This window comes from Benincasa hispida, chromosome 6 (assembly GCF_027475165.1).
Source record: "Benincasa hispida cultivar pf3 chromosome 6, pf3_genome.v1.1, whole genome shotgun sequence".
In the NCBI taxonomy this organism is placed as follows: domain Eukaryota; kingdom Viridiplantae; phylum Streptophyta; class Magnoliopsida; order Cucurbitales; family Cucurbitaceae; genus Benincasa; species Benincasa hispida.
The window spans coordinates 55,139,642-55,156,265 of NC_143483.1; the positions used below are offsets into that span (position 1 = coordinate 55,139,642).

At 37.2% G+C, this 16,624-nt stretch overlaps 1 long non-coding RNA gene across 1 annotated transcript in view; it reads right to left on the reverse strand.

Moving 5' to 3' along the window:
* Window positions 1-340: 340 nt before the first annotated feature.
* Window positions 341-16,624, reverse strand: part of LOC120080448 (uncharacterized) — a 36,180-nt gene continuing 19,896 nt past the window's right edge. The window contains exons 2-3 of the long non-coding RNA XR_005482516.2: window positions 898-994; window positions 341-477 (exon numbers count right to left, since the gene is read on the reverse strand). This is a non-coding gene — a long non-coding RNA (uncharacterized LOC120080448). The remainder of the gene's footprint in view (window positions 478-897; window positions 995-16,624) is intronic.

Genomic DNA, 16,624 nt, shown 5'->3' on the forward strand with positions numbered 1-16,624 from the left:
TTCATCAATGCAAAAACCACCCAACACTTGTTTATTTCTCTAGTTATCGCAAGTTTTCATAAAAATCTCCAACGCAACTATTTTCAGAAGTCCCTGTGTTCGACCCTAGACTTACCAGGAAACTCAGAGGAATTTACACTTGGATTCCGTTGGGGAAACTTGAATACACAGCGCTATCCATCAATACATATCATCCATATTTTCCACACCTCATAAATCTAAGCATCAATGGGACACATTAAATTCCATACCCTGATGTGTGCCTGCAACGCGTCAGAAGTTCATTGAATCTTCAACGAAGTTCTCTTGTCAGCCACCAACTCAATCTATGATTTGACTCCTAATGCCCATGTCATGCTTTATTACCATAGCTGGTTATGCGATTGTATGTTTGTATCTGATAGCTTTTCCTTGATTGCATCAGTGAGTGCTTGATTCATGCGATCATGTGTTCGCCTGGTCACGATGGCGAGTTTTCTGCATAAACATAGTAATATCAACCCGTAATTTAAATATATCAGATGTTGAAGTTGTATGATCGCATAATTTGATTTTTATATGAATTCTTTGGTACAAGTGTCATAATTTCATACCTTTTTCCTATTCTTTAAAATAAAAGAGGTACGATAACTTGTATTTCTATAAGTTATCAACAAACATCATGCATTTTTAAAACCAAAATTATCCATTTTAGCACACTCATTCATCACATGAATAAATACCCACCAAAACCAAAATTAATAATAATTGAGTACTAAAATATGGTTTTGATACCAATTGATGGTATTGACAATCAACCAGTAGAAGCAATTAGGATCTTAAGCATTCTAACTACATCAATTTTAGACTATAAGCATGCATGGTTAGAAATTTCATTTAGGGTTTCAGAAACAATACCTTTGAAGAATACTCCAATTAGCTCCGATCTACAACTCGATTCTTCTTTCCAATGCTTGTAGATCACCACAAGATCTTCCCTACTATCCTCTAGGTCCTTAGATTGGATGGTGGAATCCAAAATGAGAGTGAATTTTGGAAAATTTTGGAGAAATTTTTTTGTGTTTGGTGAAGAACTTGAGAGAGCAATTATTTCTTCAAGGATTGAAATTGCATGAACCCTCTCATCTAAATAAACTTGTGTTTTTATTCAAATTTTACATGTAATCCCATTGCATAACTAAATGACACCAAACACATAAAAAATCTAAGTGAGATTTTAGGGGAAAAAGTGGGATAAAACCACTTTCTCTTATTTAAAAGTAATTTTCTATTTTAATAAATGTTTTTCACAAAAACACATTAAAATTTGAAAATAATTTTTCAATTTTAATTTTATAAAACCAAAATTTTATTTTCTATAAAATTAATTCAAAAAATTAATTTTAAATGATTAACTAACAATTTAATTATTCAAATTAATTTTATATCCAATATTAATTTAATTAAAAATCCATCCCAAAACATGAATCCTTATTCATGTAAATAATATTTAAATATTTTTAATTTTTGAATTTGTTTAATTTGATAATTAAATGTTTAAATATATCGTATATAATAATTCCTGTAAATCGAATTTGAACGCTTCAAAAACTCTTATCACACTATTCTAAGGTTTAGTCTATTTATGAGCTAGTAGGGGACCTAATGGACCTACAAATCATGAGCTTCAACATCCGAGATTAATTGACTAAACTCTTTTAACCAAATTAACCAACATTCGTTAACTACTAGGGTTGAAACATAGTCTCTACCTCCTCACGCCACACAAATTGTCCCTTTTTTAACAATTGGGTTAGGGGGAGCATGACCGTTCCATAGTTTGCCACAATCTTCCAGTATTACCCTGTTAAATCGAGGAATCCGCGTAGCTCATTGATACTTTGAGGTGTAGGCCATTGTCTCATCACTTTAAGCTTGGTTGGATCTGTCGATACCCTTGTTGCCGACACGATGTGGCCCAAATATTCAATTTTGGTTACTTGACGGAAGAATCTTTTTGGTGTCGCTCCCAAAAGACTTCCAGTCAAATAATATTTATAAATCATCGAACGAACTACTTATACTAACTGGTAGTACAAGCGACAAGTTCAGGGTCAAACCTCAGGGAAGTATGGAAGATTAGTTCCTTGAAGCGCATTTTGAGCGGTAAAATGGGGGGGGGGGGGGGGGGGGAGATAGTGTGGATTGGATAAGTCGAATTGTAAGAAAATAAAATGCGGAAAAATAAAAGATAGAAATGCAATTAATAGAGATGTTCTAGCTTAGAGGATGAATATCAGAATGACTCAATGTAATCTTGTTTATCAAATTATTCGAATACAATTTTGTGGTTCTTAATTATGTCTAGCCCAATTGATTGGACATCCAACCAATGGTCCTAATTACCTAATTAGTTAAACATGCTAGATGAATCCATACTAAACATATTTACCTAACCGTATTTCGCTCTAGAGCTTACACTAGGATGAATATTTAGTTTCCATCGTCTAACCAAACATTTAATATAGTTTCCCCTAGGTCAATAGGAATAATACTATTTGTTATAGATGACAAATCACATACCTATCTAACCTTTTGCTTCCTAGAAACCAACATATAATTTTATGTCACATATTACAAACCAATATCTTAAGCATTCAATCATAAAATCCCAAGTAGTTTGTTAGATAATCAAGAAAAAATATGATTACAAAGCAATTCAATTAGAAAGGAAATTCATAATCAAGATATAAAGATTACATTTAAATAAAATTCCAAAGACTACATAGAGTTCAATCCAAAATCCTCTAAATTAGAGAAAACCCTAGAACTTACCTTCCCAGGGGATGAAGAAGACAAATTCGGGCTCCATCTCAACTAATTACATGAGAGGAAAGAAGAAATTAGAGAAAATTGCAAGTGGGAGAGGTGAGAAGATGGAGAAATCGGCTCAGGAGCCGATTGGGGGTGATTATTTTGCCCTGAAATGAAGAAGAAATGTTTTATATAGTAGTCTCAGCATTGCAATGCTGCACCTAGCGTTGTAACCCTACGACAAACAACGCGTGCGCCTCCATTAAAATTTGAAGCGTTGCAACGCTACATGTGGCATTGCAGTGCTACCCTTTTTTTTAGCATTATGGAGGCTACTGTCTTGTAGTGTTGCGCAACGCTTGACTGAGCGTTAGAACGCTCCATCCAGGGATATTTTCGTCCTTCACATCCTTTTGAAGTTCGATTGCTTAAATTAGTTCCTAATTGCTCTATAACCCGAACAACTCGTAACGATTGATTCCACCTCCAGGATGCTTAATACCTATACAATCATTAAATAAACACATTAAATGTAGTAACGATCTAGAATTAAGAAGAGGAAAATAGCACGTTTTTGGTGCTATCATTGCTCCAAACTGGCACTTCTTAAAATTTGCCACAAATTGATTATGAACTAAGATGTCCAATATGGTTATAAGATGTCCCACATGCTTTTCCATGGTTCGACTATAGATTAGGATGTCATAAAAAAAGGATAGCACGAATTGCTGAAGATGGGGCTTCAATATTGTTAGATATTCTTATTAAATTTACCTTCTCTTAAATCACCGATTGACCCAAAAGCTTAAGCTTTTGGGTCAACTAATAATTTAAGATGGTATTAGAGTAGGTTGGTTCAGGATGTCCTGTGTTCAAAGCCCTGCAACGTTGTTTTCTCCCCAATTAATATTCACTTCCACTTGTGGGTCTGATGTATGAAAAAGACAAAAAAAATTGGAATGAATATTAATTTGGAAGGAAACAACAATGCAGAGGCTTGGAGTAGCTCATCTATCTTATAAGGAGTGTAAGTCCCCTTGGTTTTTCCAATGTGAGATTCTTAACATGCCCCCTCAAGATGGTGCCTCTTTTGGGTTCACCATTCTTGATCAGATCACAATTTCTTGTTATTGGACTGACAATACCCGTTTGGGTTTTATGGGTCTAATACCATATTAAATCACCAATTGACCCAAAAGTTTAAGCTAGTGGGTGAAGAGAAGTTTAATTATATATCATTTAACAAATATTTCATTCATTATTGCTTGAAAGGTCAAAGGGGTGCTTTGCAAACCAAATGTCATAACTAAGAATTCGTAATGGCTCTCAAGAGTTCAAAAGGCCGTTTTATGGACATCATCTTGTTGTACTCGAATTTGATGATAACCGGACTTTAAGTTGACTTAAGAAAAAATTGCAGCGCCAGACAGTTCATCGAGCAACTCATCAACTATTGGTATGGGATACTTATCCAGAATAGTGACATTATTCAAGGCCCGATAGTCAACACAAGACCTCTAATTATCATATTTCTATTTAACTAGCAGAACATGGCATGAGAATGCACTTCTACTTGGTTAAATTACACTAGCCATCAACATGTCTTTAAACCATATTTTCAATATCATCCTTTTGGAACTCAGGATATCTATATAGTTTGATATTAACTGGCCTTTCCCCTAGTTCTAACTCAATGGAATGATCATGAACACGTACTGGCGGAAGATCGGTTGGTACCATGATGATGGACTCAAACTTTCTCAAAACTCTTCAATTACTTCTGAAAATCTAGAAAATTCGTTTTGAAAATCTCCATAGTCGTTATCCGCCATCATAGCTTTCTCATCTATTGCATTCAACTCAATCAATGGCCCCTGATCATCCTCATTCATCATTTTCACCATCTATTTGAGGGAGATTTGGGATTTTACCAAGCTATGATCACTATGTAGCTAATCTAACCACTCTCCAATCTCGAATTCCATTATTGACAACCAGTAATCAAACAAGATTTGACCCAAGGTCTCTAGCCATAACACTCATAATATTACATCCGCATCACCTAATGGGAGAGGAAGAAAATTGTGAATTATAGATAAATAAGAGATAGTCAGAAGCACACCTTTATAGATGCCATTTGCTTGAACTGAACCCCTCGAGCCTAACACCACCCCATAACTTCTAGATGGCGAGACTGACAGTTGCACTTTTGCCACCAATTCTGATGTGATGAAATTGTACGTTGCACCCTCATCAGTTAGAACTGCCACCTTGCGATTGCTAATCCTCCTACAAACCTTAATCGTCTTCGGGGAGCTCAATCCAATCCTCGAACTGAGAGATAGAGCTGCGATTTATTTTTCTTTTGTCTCATGTTCATGCGTCATTCCATGGCCAACAATATCTGGTTCCTCTCCATCGTCCGCCCGATCCTTTCCTTCTTGAACGAGCATAAATTGCAGCTTCTTCTTGTAACAATGTCTAAAATTAAACTTCTCGTTGCGCTTGAAGCAAAATCTCTTATCCTTTTTTTTTGCTTTATCTCTATATCTGTCAATCGTCGATATGGGCTATTATTACCGCCATTAGCTTCGACATTCTTTAGCGGTGTAACCATGGTAGAAGAGCTTACTGTACTACGATTAGGGCTGAAGGTTATCAAGCAATTTGTTGGAGCACTAGACCCGTTGGATCCTGACCTGCTAGAGCTATGAAACACGAACCTTACTTTCCCTACTTAAATATGTTTATTGTCGAGATTAGTAAAATGAGGGATTTAATATTTAAGTTAAAGTGCAATTGTGGAGAAATGGGTAAAGGATAAGGAAATAAAGAAGGAAAATGCTTAAGTATTGAAAACTTGACTCTTGGGTGTTTATAAGTTAGCCAAGCAAGAAAATTTTTTGGCTAAGTGTTGGTCGTAAAAATGGTGGCCAAGTATCGAGTAAACACTAGGCAAGCATCGGGTAAACACTAGGTAAGCATTGAGTAAGCATTAGGTAAGCATCGAGTAAAAGCCATGCATGGTGGAGGAAAGGATTGTGCATCGAGTATGCATGAGCAAGGAAGGGATCAAGCATTGAGTATCATTGAGTAAAGGCCATCATGCATCGAGTAAAAGCCATCGTGCATCGAGTAAAGGCCAGGTCATACATCGAGTAAAGGCCAGATCGTTCATCGAGAAAGATATGCGTGATCGAGTAAAGGTCATCGTGCATCGAGTAAGGGCCATCGTGCATCGATTAAAGACCATCACGAGTAAAGGCCACGTGCATTGAGCAAAGGCCATCATGCATCGAGTAAAGGCTTGTTGGGAATGTCCTAGAACTTGCAGTTCATAAATTTTGTGTTAAACATTCTATTTATCAATAAAATATTATTTAGTATTTTATTCAATAAAGTTGTTGATTTTGCATTCTATTATGAAAATCCAATAAACATATCCATGGCTATAACATGAATACTTTAACTTTATGTAGTAACATAAACATGATCAAGTTAATAGTATATAGCCTAAATGGTCTATAAGTATATCGATGAAATTGGGTATCTCATCCTGGTAACACTATTGGATGCGACTCATTTTGTATAGGTAATACAAATGATGTGATCCACAGATCATTCATGTAGAGACATGTGAGTGGAGGCATCATGTGCAATGAGTTTGCATATAGACTGAACCACGAAATAGTCATTTTTCTTTATAACGACCGTTTACTGTTAAAACTGACTATTTCATACTTAAGTAACCAAGGATAACTCGATCTTAATCCTGAGCTAGCTATAAACTTCTGTTTATTCGGGATTATTCTTTGATCTGCATGGGTGAGAGTAGTCCAACGACATTGCTCAATAAGCCTTCTATTTTGGGGATAAGACTGGATGGATAGCTAGGGACGTAACCCTGCAAGATGGAATTCACTTCTACCCATTTTAGAGTTAGCAGATAGGTTGTTCTCTTAAGTACTGATTCCAGGTCTTTAACAATCGGAGGCCCCGCCTTCTTGTGGTAGAGAAGGACATGATTCATAAGTAATATTATGAATCCAAATTGTTCATTAGAGGGTCAGTAGGAATTTGAGGAACGAGATGTATTTACAGGGGTAAAACGGTAATTTTGACCCAACTGTAATTACGAACAACCTGTGAAGGATCGACTTACTGATTAACATCTTGAATTTCTACATCAAATACTTGATCAACATCTTGTTAATATACGATGCATGAGATAACGCTAGCATTTTGTTCTTTCAATCTCGAAAGATCTGAATATCAAGAACAAACCAAGCCTCTCCCAAATCATTCATTTGGAATTGGGTTGCTAGCCAGTTCTTAACTGTAGTCAATAAGCCTACATCATTCCCAATGAGTAAGATATCATCTACATACAATACTAGGAAAACTATTGAACTGTTGATGATCTTCTTGTAGACATAAGGTTCATCAACGTTCTGATCAAAACCATAAGATTTAATTGCAGTATCAAATCTTATATTCCAAGATCGAGATGCCTATTTTAGTCCATAAATGGACCGATTAAGCTTAAAAACCTTTTGCTCTTGAACTTGGATTATGAATCCCTCGGTTTGCACCATATAAATGGTCTCCTCAAGATTAACATTCAGAAAAGCAATGTTGACATCCATTTTCCATATCTCATAGTCATAATATGAGGCAATAGATAGGAGGATCCAGATAGACTTCAGCATGATAACATGCAAGAAAGTCTACTCATAGTCGACTCCCTCTACCTGGATATAACCCTTTGCCACCAGTCTAGCCTTGAAGGTTTGCACCTTCCCATCAGCACCCCGTTTCCTCTTGTAGAACCATTTACAACCTATAGGTTTAACCCTATCAAATTGATCTACAAGATCCCAAACTGAATTGAAGTACATAGACTCCATTTCGAGATCCATGACTTTGATCCATTCATCTCTCTATCAACATCCTCCATTGCCTTCTTGTAAGAAAATGGATCCTCAACCTCGCCATCGGCTACCATAGGTAGGATTTTAGTTAAACCCATAGAGCGAATAGGTGGGTTCGCAACCCTCCCACTGGTGGGATTGGTGTCCTAATTCTCCTGGAGTCTCTAGTTTATAATATATACACATTGTTATGAATAAAATAAGAGTAATTTTATCTGGCGTTTACTCATATCCAATAAACGTAGCTCCATGGTTATTGTATGTAAACTTAAGCATGTATATGAGATATACAAGTAAATCATGCCTTAAGTAACAACCTAAATAGGTATGTAGTATAAAGATTAAGGGGGGATACCTGATCCTGGTGACACTACGGATACGACCTGCTTTATAGAGGTTTGCAAGTATTATGATCTACTACAGATGATAGATCTTGACCATTCATGTGGAGACATGCGAGTGAGGGTATCCTATACAAAGAGTTTGTATAAGACCGGACCACGAGATGACTAGTCTCTGTATATAATGTTGGGGTTGATGCCCTAAAGTTTCCTGTCATATAGTTTGTAAACAGTATGTACGAACGCTTGTGTTGTTAATATATGATATTTACTTCACATCTTGTATTTTTGCTCAGTTACTTGTATTATTTGCTTTACCACAAACCAATAAACATAAAACCCCTGGTTATCTATATGTGACTCAAGCATGTATGTGGTGACAGTGGATCATGTCTTGAGTGATAACCAAAATAGTCTATAGTATATGGATATAGGAGGGAAACCTTATCCTGGTAACGCTACGGATGTGGCCCGCTTTTTGGAATGGTCACAAGTGTTGTGACTTGTCACAGATGGTCTGATCCTGATTATTCGTGTTGGGGACATACGAGCGGGGGCGTCTTATACAAAGAGTTTGTATAAGACCTGACCATTAAGTGTTAACGTCTCGTTATATAACACCGTTCATGACAGAGACTTCACTTCACTAGGATGACCATAGGTAACATGACCTCAATCCTGAGTGAGTTGGGAACTTCTGCTATTGAGGGCGGTCCTTTGATTTGTATGGGTGCGAGTGGTCAGTTCACCGATTCAAACCTACCATTTTGAGGATTCGTCTGATTTAGAAGATGAGAACTCAGCTACACAAGATGGAATTCACTCCTTCCCCAGGCAGGGTTAAGTAGATAGATAGTTCCCTTAAGGGCTGATTCCGGGGCTTGAACGATGTGGCGCCACACACCTTCTCTCTGCCCGAGAGGTGTTCACACATAGTTGGACTATGTTGTATTGTTCATTAGAGGAATCAGTGGTACTTAAAGAGTGAGATGTAACTACAGGGGCATAACGGTAATTTGGCCCAGCTGTACTTACGAGCATCTGTGAAAGGTCATCATACTCATGTTTGGTTATATCCGATGGAACATAAATATATCTGTGGTAAGAAGAGTTCAGCTGTTGGTCTTTAGTGAAATGCCTGACAGTTAACGGATGGTGGATCTCGTGGCTAAAGAGTTTAGTCAGCTATTCACGGACTATTGGAGCTTCGAGCCACAGGTCCATTAGGTCCCTAGGTAGCTTGGATAAAGTCAAGAACCAGTATTTGAGTTAATTTGAAATGTTCAAATTGACAAGAGGAAGTTCGATTATATATGATATAATTGGACTGGTTAATTATATATGATATAATTGGCTAAATGTATGAGATACATTATTTTGGAGGAAATTAGATATAAATATGATTTATATCAAGTAGAGGATAAAATACTATAGTAGATATGTGATATCAAACTATAGGATAAAAATATAATATGATTATATTTATTAATTAATTAATTGGTTAATTATATGATAACTAAGCCAATTTTCACGTTTGGACGTGGGTTAGTGGGAATGAGTCGGTTATTGTAACCGATGAAATAAAAATGAAATCGTTTCATTTTTGAAGTGAACGTTCAATCATTGCCCAAAAGATATTCGGGAGCGTGCGTTGGAGAATAGAGAACGATCGTTTACGTAAAACGAGAGCCTATACGATAGTCGCTCTTCGTCTAGATGATCGTCTACCTCGCGTCTAAACGATTGCACACTGTCACCTACACGATCGCATAGCTTCTCTAAATGATCGTATAGTGTGCCAATTTAGCTAAACGATCGTATACCTTTTCCTAAACGATCGTTCAGTAAATCTTACACGATCGTGTAGCTCTTCCTAAACGATAAACAGTCTGCTATGCGATTGCGGTCTTTTTCCCTCCCACTTGCTTATCGCCTACATGATTCGTATTTCCTCCTTCCTCTACCAAATTTACCAAAGACCACCTTTTGGGTTTTCACTCCAAGAATACCCGGGGCTCTTTAGTGGTGGTGTCGTCCCCACGACGTTTGTGTTCGCGGTCGTTTGTGTTGCTGTTGTTGACGTTGTTGCTGGGTGTTGGTAGATCGCGTGGGGGTTTCCACTACGGTGAGTTTTGGAGTTTTGAAGACGGTCTTCAACTGGTATGGAACTCTCATCTTGTTATATTTTTGTCTTAATATGCCGTTAATTAAGATTTGTTTGCATAACTGTATGTATTGAATGTAAAATATGTATTTTGATCACGGTGAGATCGGAGCGATCCGAACGCTCTCATGGAACTCTTAGATATGAGATCCTTCATATAACGCCATTGATACTGGAGACTTACATCTCACCTAAACGACCATAGGTGACACAACCTCAATCCTGAGTGTTTTGGGAACTCCTGCCTTTGAGGGCGGTCCTTTGATCAGTATGGGTGAGAGTGGCCAGATTGCCAACTCAACATGCCTACCTTTTTGGGGATTTGTCTGATTTAGGAGTTGGAAACTCAGTTACACAAGATGGAATTCACTCCTTCCCCGAAGTAGGGGTAAGTAGATAGATTGCTCCCTTAAGGATTGATTCCGGGTCTTGAACATAGTGGCCACAACTTCTCTTTGGAAGAGAGGATTCAGTCATAGTAAAACTATGACTTATGTTCATTAGAGGGATCAGTGGTACTTAAGGAGTTAGATGTAACTACAGGGGCATAACAGTTATTGGTCCAGCTGTACTTACGAACGAAAGGGTTATCATACTGTTGATTAGTTGATATGGCCACATAATATATCTGTAGTAAGGAGAGTTCAGTTGTCGGTCTTTAGTGGAGTGCCTGGAAGTTAATGGATGTTGGATGCCGTGACTAAAGAGTTTAGTCAGTTATTCACGTACCATTGGAGCTTCGAGCTACAGGTTCATAAGGTCCCCTTGGTAGCTCAATGGATTCAAGTTGAGAATTAGTTCTTGGTGTTGATTTGAAATGTTCAAATCGACAAGAGAAAATTTGATTATATATGATATGATCGGTGTGATGTATGAGATACATCAAGTGGAGAATTAATGTAAATGAGATTTACATTAAGTACCATAAAATAGAAAAAGAACTATGATCTTATATGTTTCATGAGATGAAATATTAAAACTATAGGTTATAAATATAATATCATAAGTTGGTTATCATATATATATTTATAATAATACTAATTATTGGATAATTATATCTTTTCCTCTAATAACCAATTGAGTGGGAGGTTATTGGTGGTTTCATGGTAATTGAGAGATAAAAGGAAAAATGTTTTCCTAAATTTAGTAGTTGAGTTGAGATTTTCGATTCTCGAAAATTACTCACGAAAAGGTTGTCAAGTGGATTAGATTCACTAAACGATAGGTCAAGAGAGACTAAACGATCGTGGAGTGACACTACACAATAGTTCACTTAGCTGGCCTTTAACTAAACGATCGCAAAGCTTAAATTACTCAATCGTTTACACGATTTTTATTCCTCTGGTCTCTTCCTCAAACCAAGTTTACACAGAGCTCACACTTCTGGATTCTCACACCGAGAATACCAAGGTAGCCATTGTAGTGGTGTCGTACTCAACTTGAATAAGTTGAGGTTTTTAGAGGTCGTTCATTGTGTTTGCGGTGTTCGTGTGGTGGTCACTGTGATCATGCTGTGTTGCAGACATAATGTTCGAGCATTCGGGATTTCTGTCTAGTTGATTGCACGAGCGTTCATGATCGAGGGATTTTGAAGATGAGTCTTCAAAGGTATGTATAATTCTATCCCCTGATCTTATGTAAAGCATGCTGTAATTTCGTATGTTGCATGACCAGTTAGTTTGTAAAGCATGCTGTAATTTTGTATGTTGCATGACCAGTTAGTTTCCGTTTCTTAGTTGTAATTGTTTATGTTCAAATACAAATGAAATTTGGAACTATTATTCTACTGCTCATGGAAATCCTCATATCCGATTTTCTTCAATTGGTATCAGAGCCAGGTTGTTTTGATATTCCAAATTTCACTCCTGTTTTAAACATCTTTTACAGTCGTGGTGGGTATTCTGTATTACGTTTAATTGTTAAATGCATTTGTGGATGGTGTTGATGAATGTTTATGGGTTTAATTGCCTCCATTTAAATCTTTCTTTCAATTACAAACTGTTAATTTGTAAGGCCCCCTGCGTTTTTGGGCATAATTAACATGCAATTTAATTTTTAATTCAAAAAGTTTGAGTTTGTCGAGTCGTTCGTGATGAAGTTTCGAAGCATGGAGATGCTGTTCTCAGCGAGGAAGAAGATCAAGAGTTGGTCGTGTCATGTAGCATCAGGTAAACGATCGTTGGGATTTAACTAAACGATCGTGTAGTATTTACTAAACAATCGTTTAGCTAATGCTAAACGATAGGGTAAAGTGTTTGCTTTATCGTGTAGCGTTGGTTGTCCGATCGCGTAGACGCTGGAGGTAAACGATTGAGTGGGAGCATGTGATGCTCATCATTTAATAAAAGGTGCACGCTAAACGATCATGTAGTTAGCATGCTCATTTCATAGTCATTGACTACACGATAAAACGGTATACAGTACTTAGGCACTCGCTCAACGGTCGTTTAGACGATCGTGCTTTATCGCATCATTGTCATTTAGACAATCGTATAAGGCTTATGAAAGGCATTGCGCTCTGCACGATCGCGTACCTCATGCTTCATTGCATAGTAAAAGGTACACGATCGTTTAGCTCTGAAAGCGTAGGTAAAAAATTGAGTAAAGCATTTATTCTTTCATAAGCGTTTATTCTTTCGTGTAGATGATCACGAGGAAGTTTGGTACACGATCAGTAGAGATGCAGACTTCGACTGGACGGTTCAAGACCTAGTTCTCCTGTTTGAATCGGAGACTCTTTGCTTTTGTAATAGTTAGCTTTTAGTTTTGTGGATTTGAGGTAATTTTTCTTGGTTCATCAACATTTGTTTAATATACATGAGATGTATATGGTTTATATGCCAAAGTGTTTGACATATAGTTTTGAAACCCACCTTAGATTGTGCAATTATTCATGCATCATGTATTATAAGTGTTATAATATGGCATGATGAAATTACAAGAGAGTATACACATGCATCATGAAATATAAGAGTTATATTTATGCATGCAGTAAGCATATTTATGCATCATCCTTATATTATAAGCGTTATAGTATAAGGGTGAATGGAAGCGTGTTTTTGCTTGGTTTGTTGCTTATTTGCATAAGTGTTATATAAAAGTAGCAATGAATGAACAATGCATGGAGCATGACACTTAGGCTGTTGATAAGCATTATGAACGCATTATATGTGTTTGCTTTGCGTTGTGAATGGTTTTGATTGTTTCTATTATAAGCATTATAATAGAAATTAGAACTAAAATCGATAAGAAAGAGTTGCATGTGGGCTTAGGGTGAACTCATGTTTTAAAAGGGTTTTAAAATTGGATTGAGATAGACCTAAGTTCAAGGGTTCTAATGGGATCAGCAACCCAGTTTAATCTTTTTAAATCGGTTTAATAGGATTAAATTGATTGGCATAAAAGATTAAAATTGTATCAAATCTATCTATAAGGGACATTTTATCTAAGGGGGGTTCTGTCTAGGCTAGGTTACTTAAGCTGACGGAAACAGAACACCCCTACCTGAGAACCTACCTGGAAAGGTGAATTAGATAGATTTTCTGCAAGCATGCAACAATTGATCAAGACTCCGTTAAATAGTTTAATGGATGATGATCAAAAGTTATTTGACTATCCAAGGTAAATGTTGCTCTTAGGTAAACCTAAAAAGTCACTTAATTAAAATTCTTAGCCGTGTTTATTCTAAATAAACTAAACTTTAGGTTATAAAATACTCAGTGGGAGGAAGAGATGTATATGATATGTCAATGACTCCACTTACATTTCTCCCTGAATGTTCACGCTGCGAGATTCATGCTTGGCCTCGTGGTGCCCTGGGAGCATCCCCCTTCAGATGGTGTTTACATGAGTCAATATAAAGGTGGATGGAGAGAGTGTATATAGTAAGTGGGTGAAGGGTGTGTGTCAACACGTCCTACAGTCTCTGTCATTGGTTCGCACCGTGAGATCATTCTATACTCCCTTGTCATGCCCTGGGAGCCTTCCCCTTCGAATGGGTTTTATACAGTTGGTCAATATCAAGGTGAACTCCAGAAATGGATAGGGTCATTTTAGTTTTTGCCCCAATCGGATTTTTTCCCTCTAGATTGCCTGCTTGGGGTGAATCTTTAGGGCCTAAAATGGCAGGTCACACTTAGAGAAATTGTTAAGCAAGTTAATGATTTTTTGACCAAGTCAATGATGGCTAGTCGTTATAGAAGCAAGAGTTGTTCTAGTATTAATGGAAGGTTGAGAATATCTCAATTCAGAGGAGGGATGAATTGACCACCCTTCGGCGACCTTTGTCCTAAACCTTTGAAGCGTCATTGCGAAACTAGATGTCACAAGGGGTTTGTGTTAGTTTTTCTAAACCTTATTGGATGTTGTATGTTTTTTCAATGGGTATTTGCTTAAAACCTAATGCAGTTCAATGTGTTTTTTTTTCCAGCAACATGTTTGATTTTCCGTTTAATGCCTCTAATTTGACCGGTTACATACAGTGGAAAGAGTCTTTTAAAATGTATTTCGTGGTAAACAACCTCGAATTTGTCATGGTTGAGGAGTTTCCTCAAGTCCTGACCCTTGATGTACTGCAAAGTGTTCGTAATGCATATGAGGTGTGGATGAAGGCTAATTCATTGGCCCGACTTCACATATTGGCTAGCATATCTGATATTTTGGCCAGAAGGGTTGAGAACATGGTCATTGCACGTGAGATCATGGTCTCGTTGCAAGATTTGTTTGAACGTCAGTTCTCACTTTTTGAGCACAAAGAGATGGATGACAAAACCAGTAGTGTCAATTCCCCAGTTAAACTCTAGGAAGAGAAAACAATTGTTGCTGACTCTGTTGAGGTTCATAGTCGAGAAATGTTCTCTACATTGAACTTGGAGCTTATTTAGGTTCTGATACTAATCCCACTACTCTTCAAAAGAGGATGATGTCTAAAGATAGTAAATGTGATTTATTGGTCTTAGAGACGTGTTTGGTAGAGAATGATGATTCTGCATGGATCCTTGATTCAGGTGCTACTAATCACGTCAATTCCTCTTACCAAGGATTCAGTTTCTGGCAAACGTTGCCAATGGAGAGTTGATTCTATGAGTTGGTACTGGTGAGGTTGTTTCAGCTGTTGTTATAGGTAGGCTAAAGTTATTTTTAGACAAGAAACGTTTTCTGTTACTGGATAATGTTTTCGTAGTTCCTTATATCATGAGGAACTTAATCTCAGTTTCTTGTCTCAAGAACAAGGTTATACCATCTCCTTTTCTGAGAGTAAAGTGTTTATTTTCAAGAATAGAATGGAGATTGGTTTTGGTTCAATGGAAAGTAACTTATATGTACGTCATAAAAGCCTTGTTTAATATTGAAATGTTCAGTACGGCGACAATAGCTAAAAGACCAAAGGTTTCTCCTAAGGAAAATGCCCATCTTTGGCATCTAAGATTAGGTCACATCAACCTCAATAGGATTGATCAGTTGGTGAAAAGTGGACTTCTAAAGAGTTTAGAAGAAAACTCGTTGCTGGTGTGTGAATCATGCCTCGAAGGCAAGATGACCAAACGATCTTTTACTGGAAAAGATTACAGAGCCAAGGAAGCCTTGGAGCTTGTACATTCTAACCTTTGTGGTCCAATGAGTGTTAGGGCTCGAGGTGGTTATGAATATTTCATCTCTTTCATAGATGATTATTTAAGGTACGGATATCTCTACCTAATGCATCATAAGTCTGAAGCCCTTGACAAGTTCAAGGAGTATAAGGTTGAAGTTGAAAACTTGTTAGGTAAGAAGATAAAAACACTACGATCTGATCGTGGTGGAAAGTATATGGTCCTCCAATTCAAGAACTACATGGGATTACAACTCTTGAGCCCAGGTACACCTCAGCAAAATGGTATATCAGAAAGGAGAAACAAAACCTTTTTGGACATGGTTCGGTCTATGATGAGTTATGCTCATCTTTCAAACTAATTTTGGGGTTTTGTAGTGGAGACTGCATGCTACATTCTGAACAACGTTCTTTCAAAAAGTTTTTCTGAAACACCTTTTAATTTTTCGAGAGACCATAAAGGTAGTTTACGCCACTTTAGGATTTAGAGGGTGTCTGACCCACGTGCTTATGACTAACACAAAGAAATTGGAATCGCGTTCGAAAGTTTGCCTTTTTGTAGGCTACCCTAGGGAAATGAGGGGTGGATACTTCTATGACCCGAGTGAGAACAAAGTGTTTGTTTCTACAAATGCTATCTTCTTGGAAGAAGAGCACATCTGCGATCATAAGCCACATAGTAAGCTTGTTTTACATGAGATTTCTAGTGAGACCGACACTACTGAGGGTTCAACAAGAGTTGTTGAACAGACTGACAGATCAACAAGAGTTGTTGAGGTCGGTACATCTAGTCAACCAACTCAAG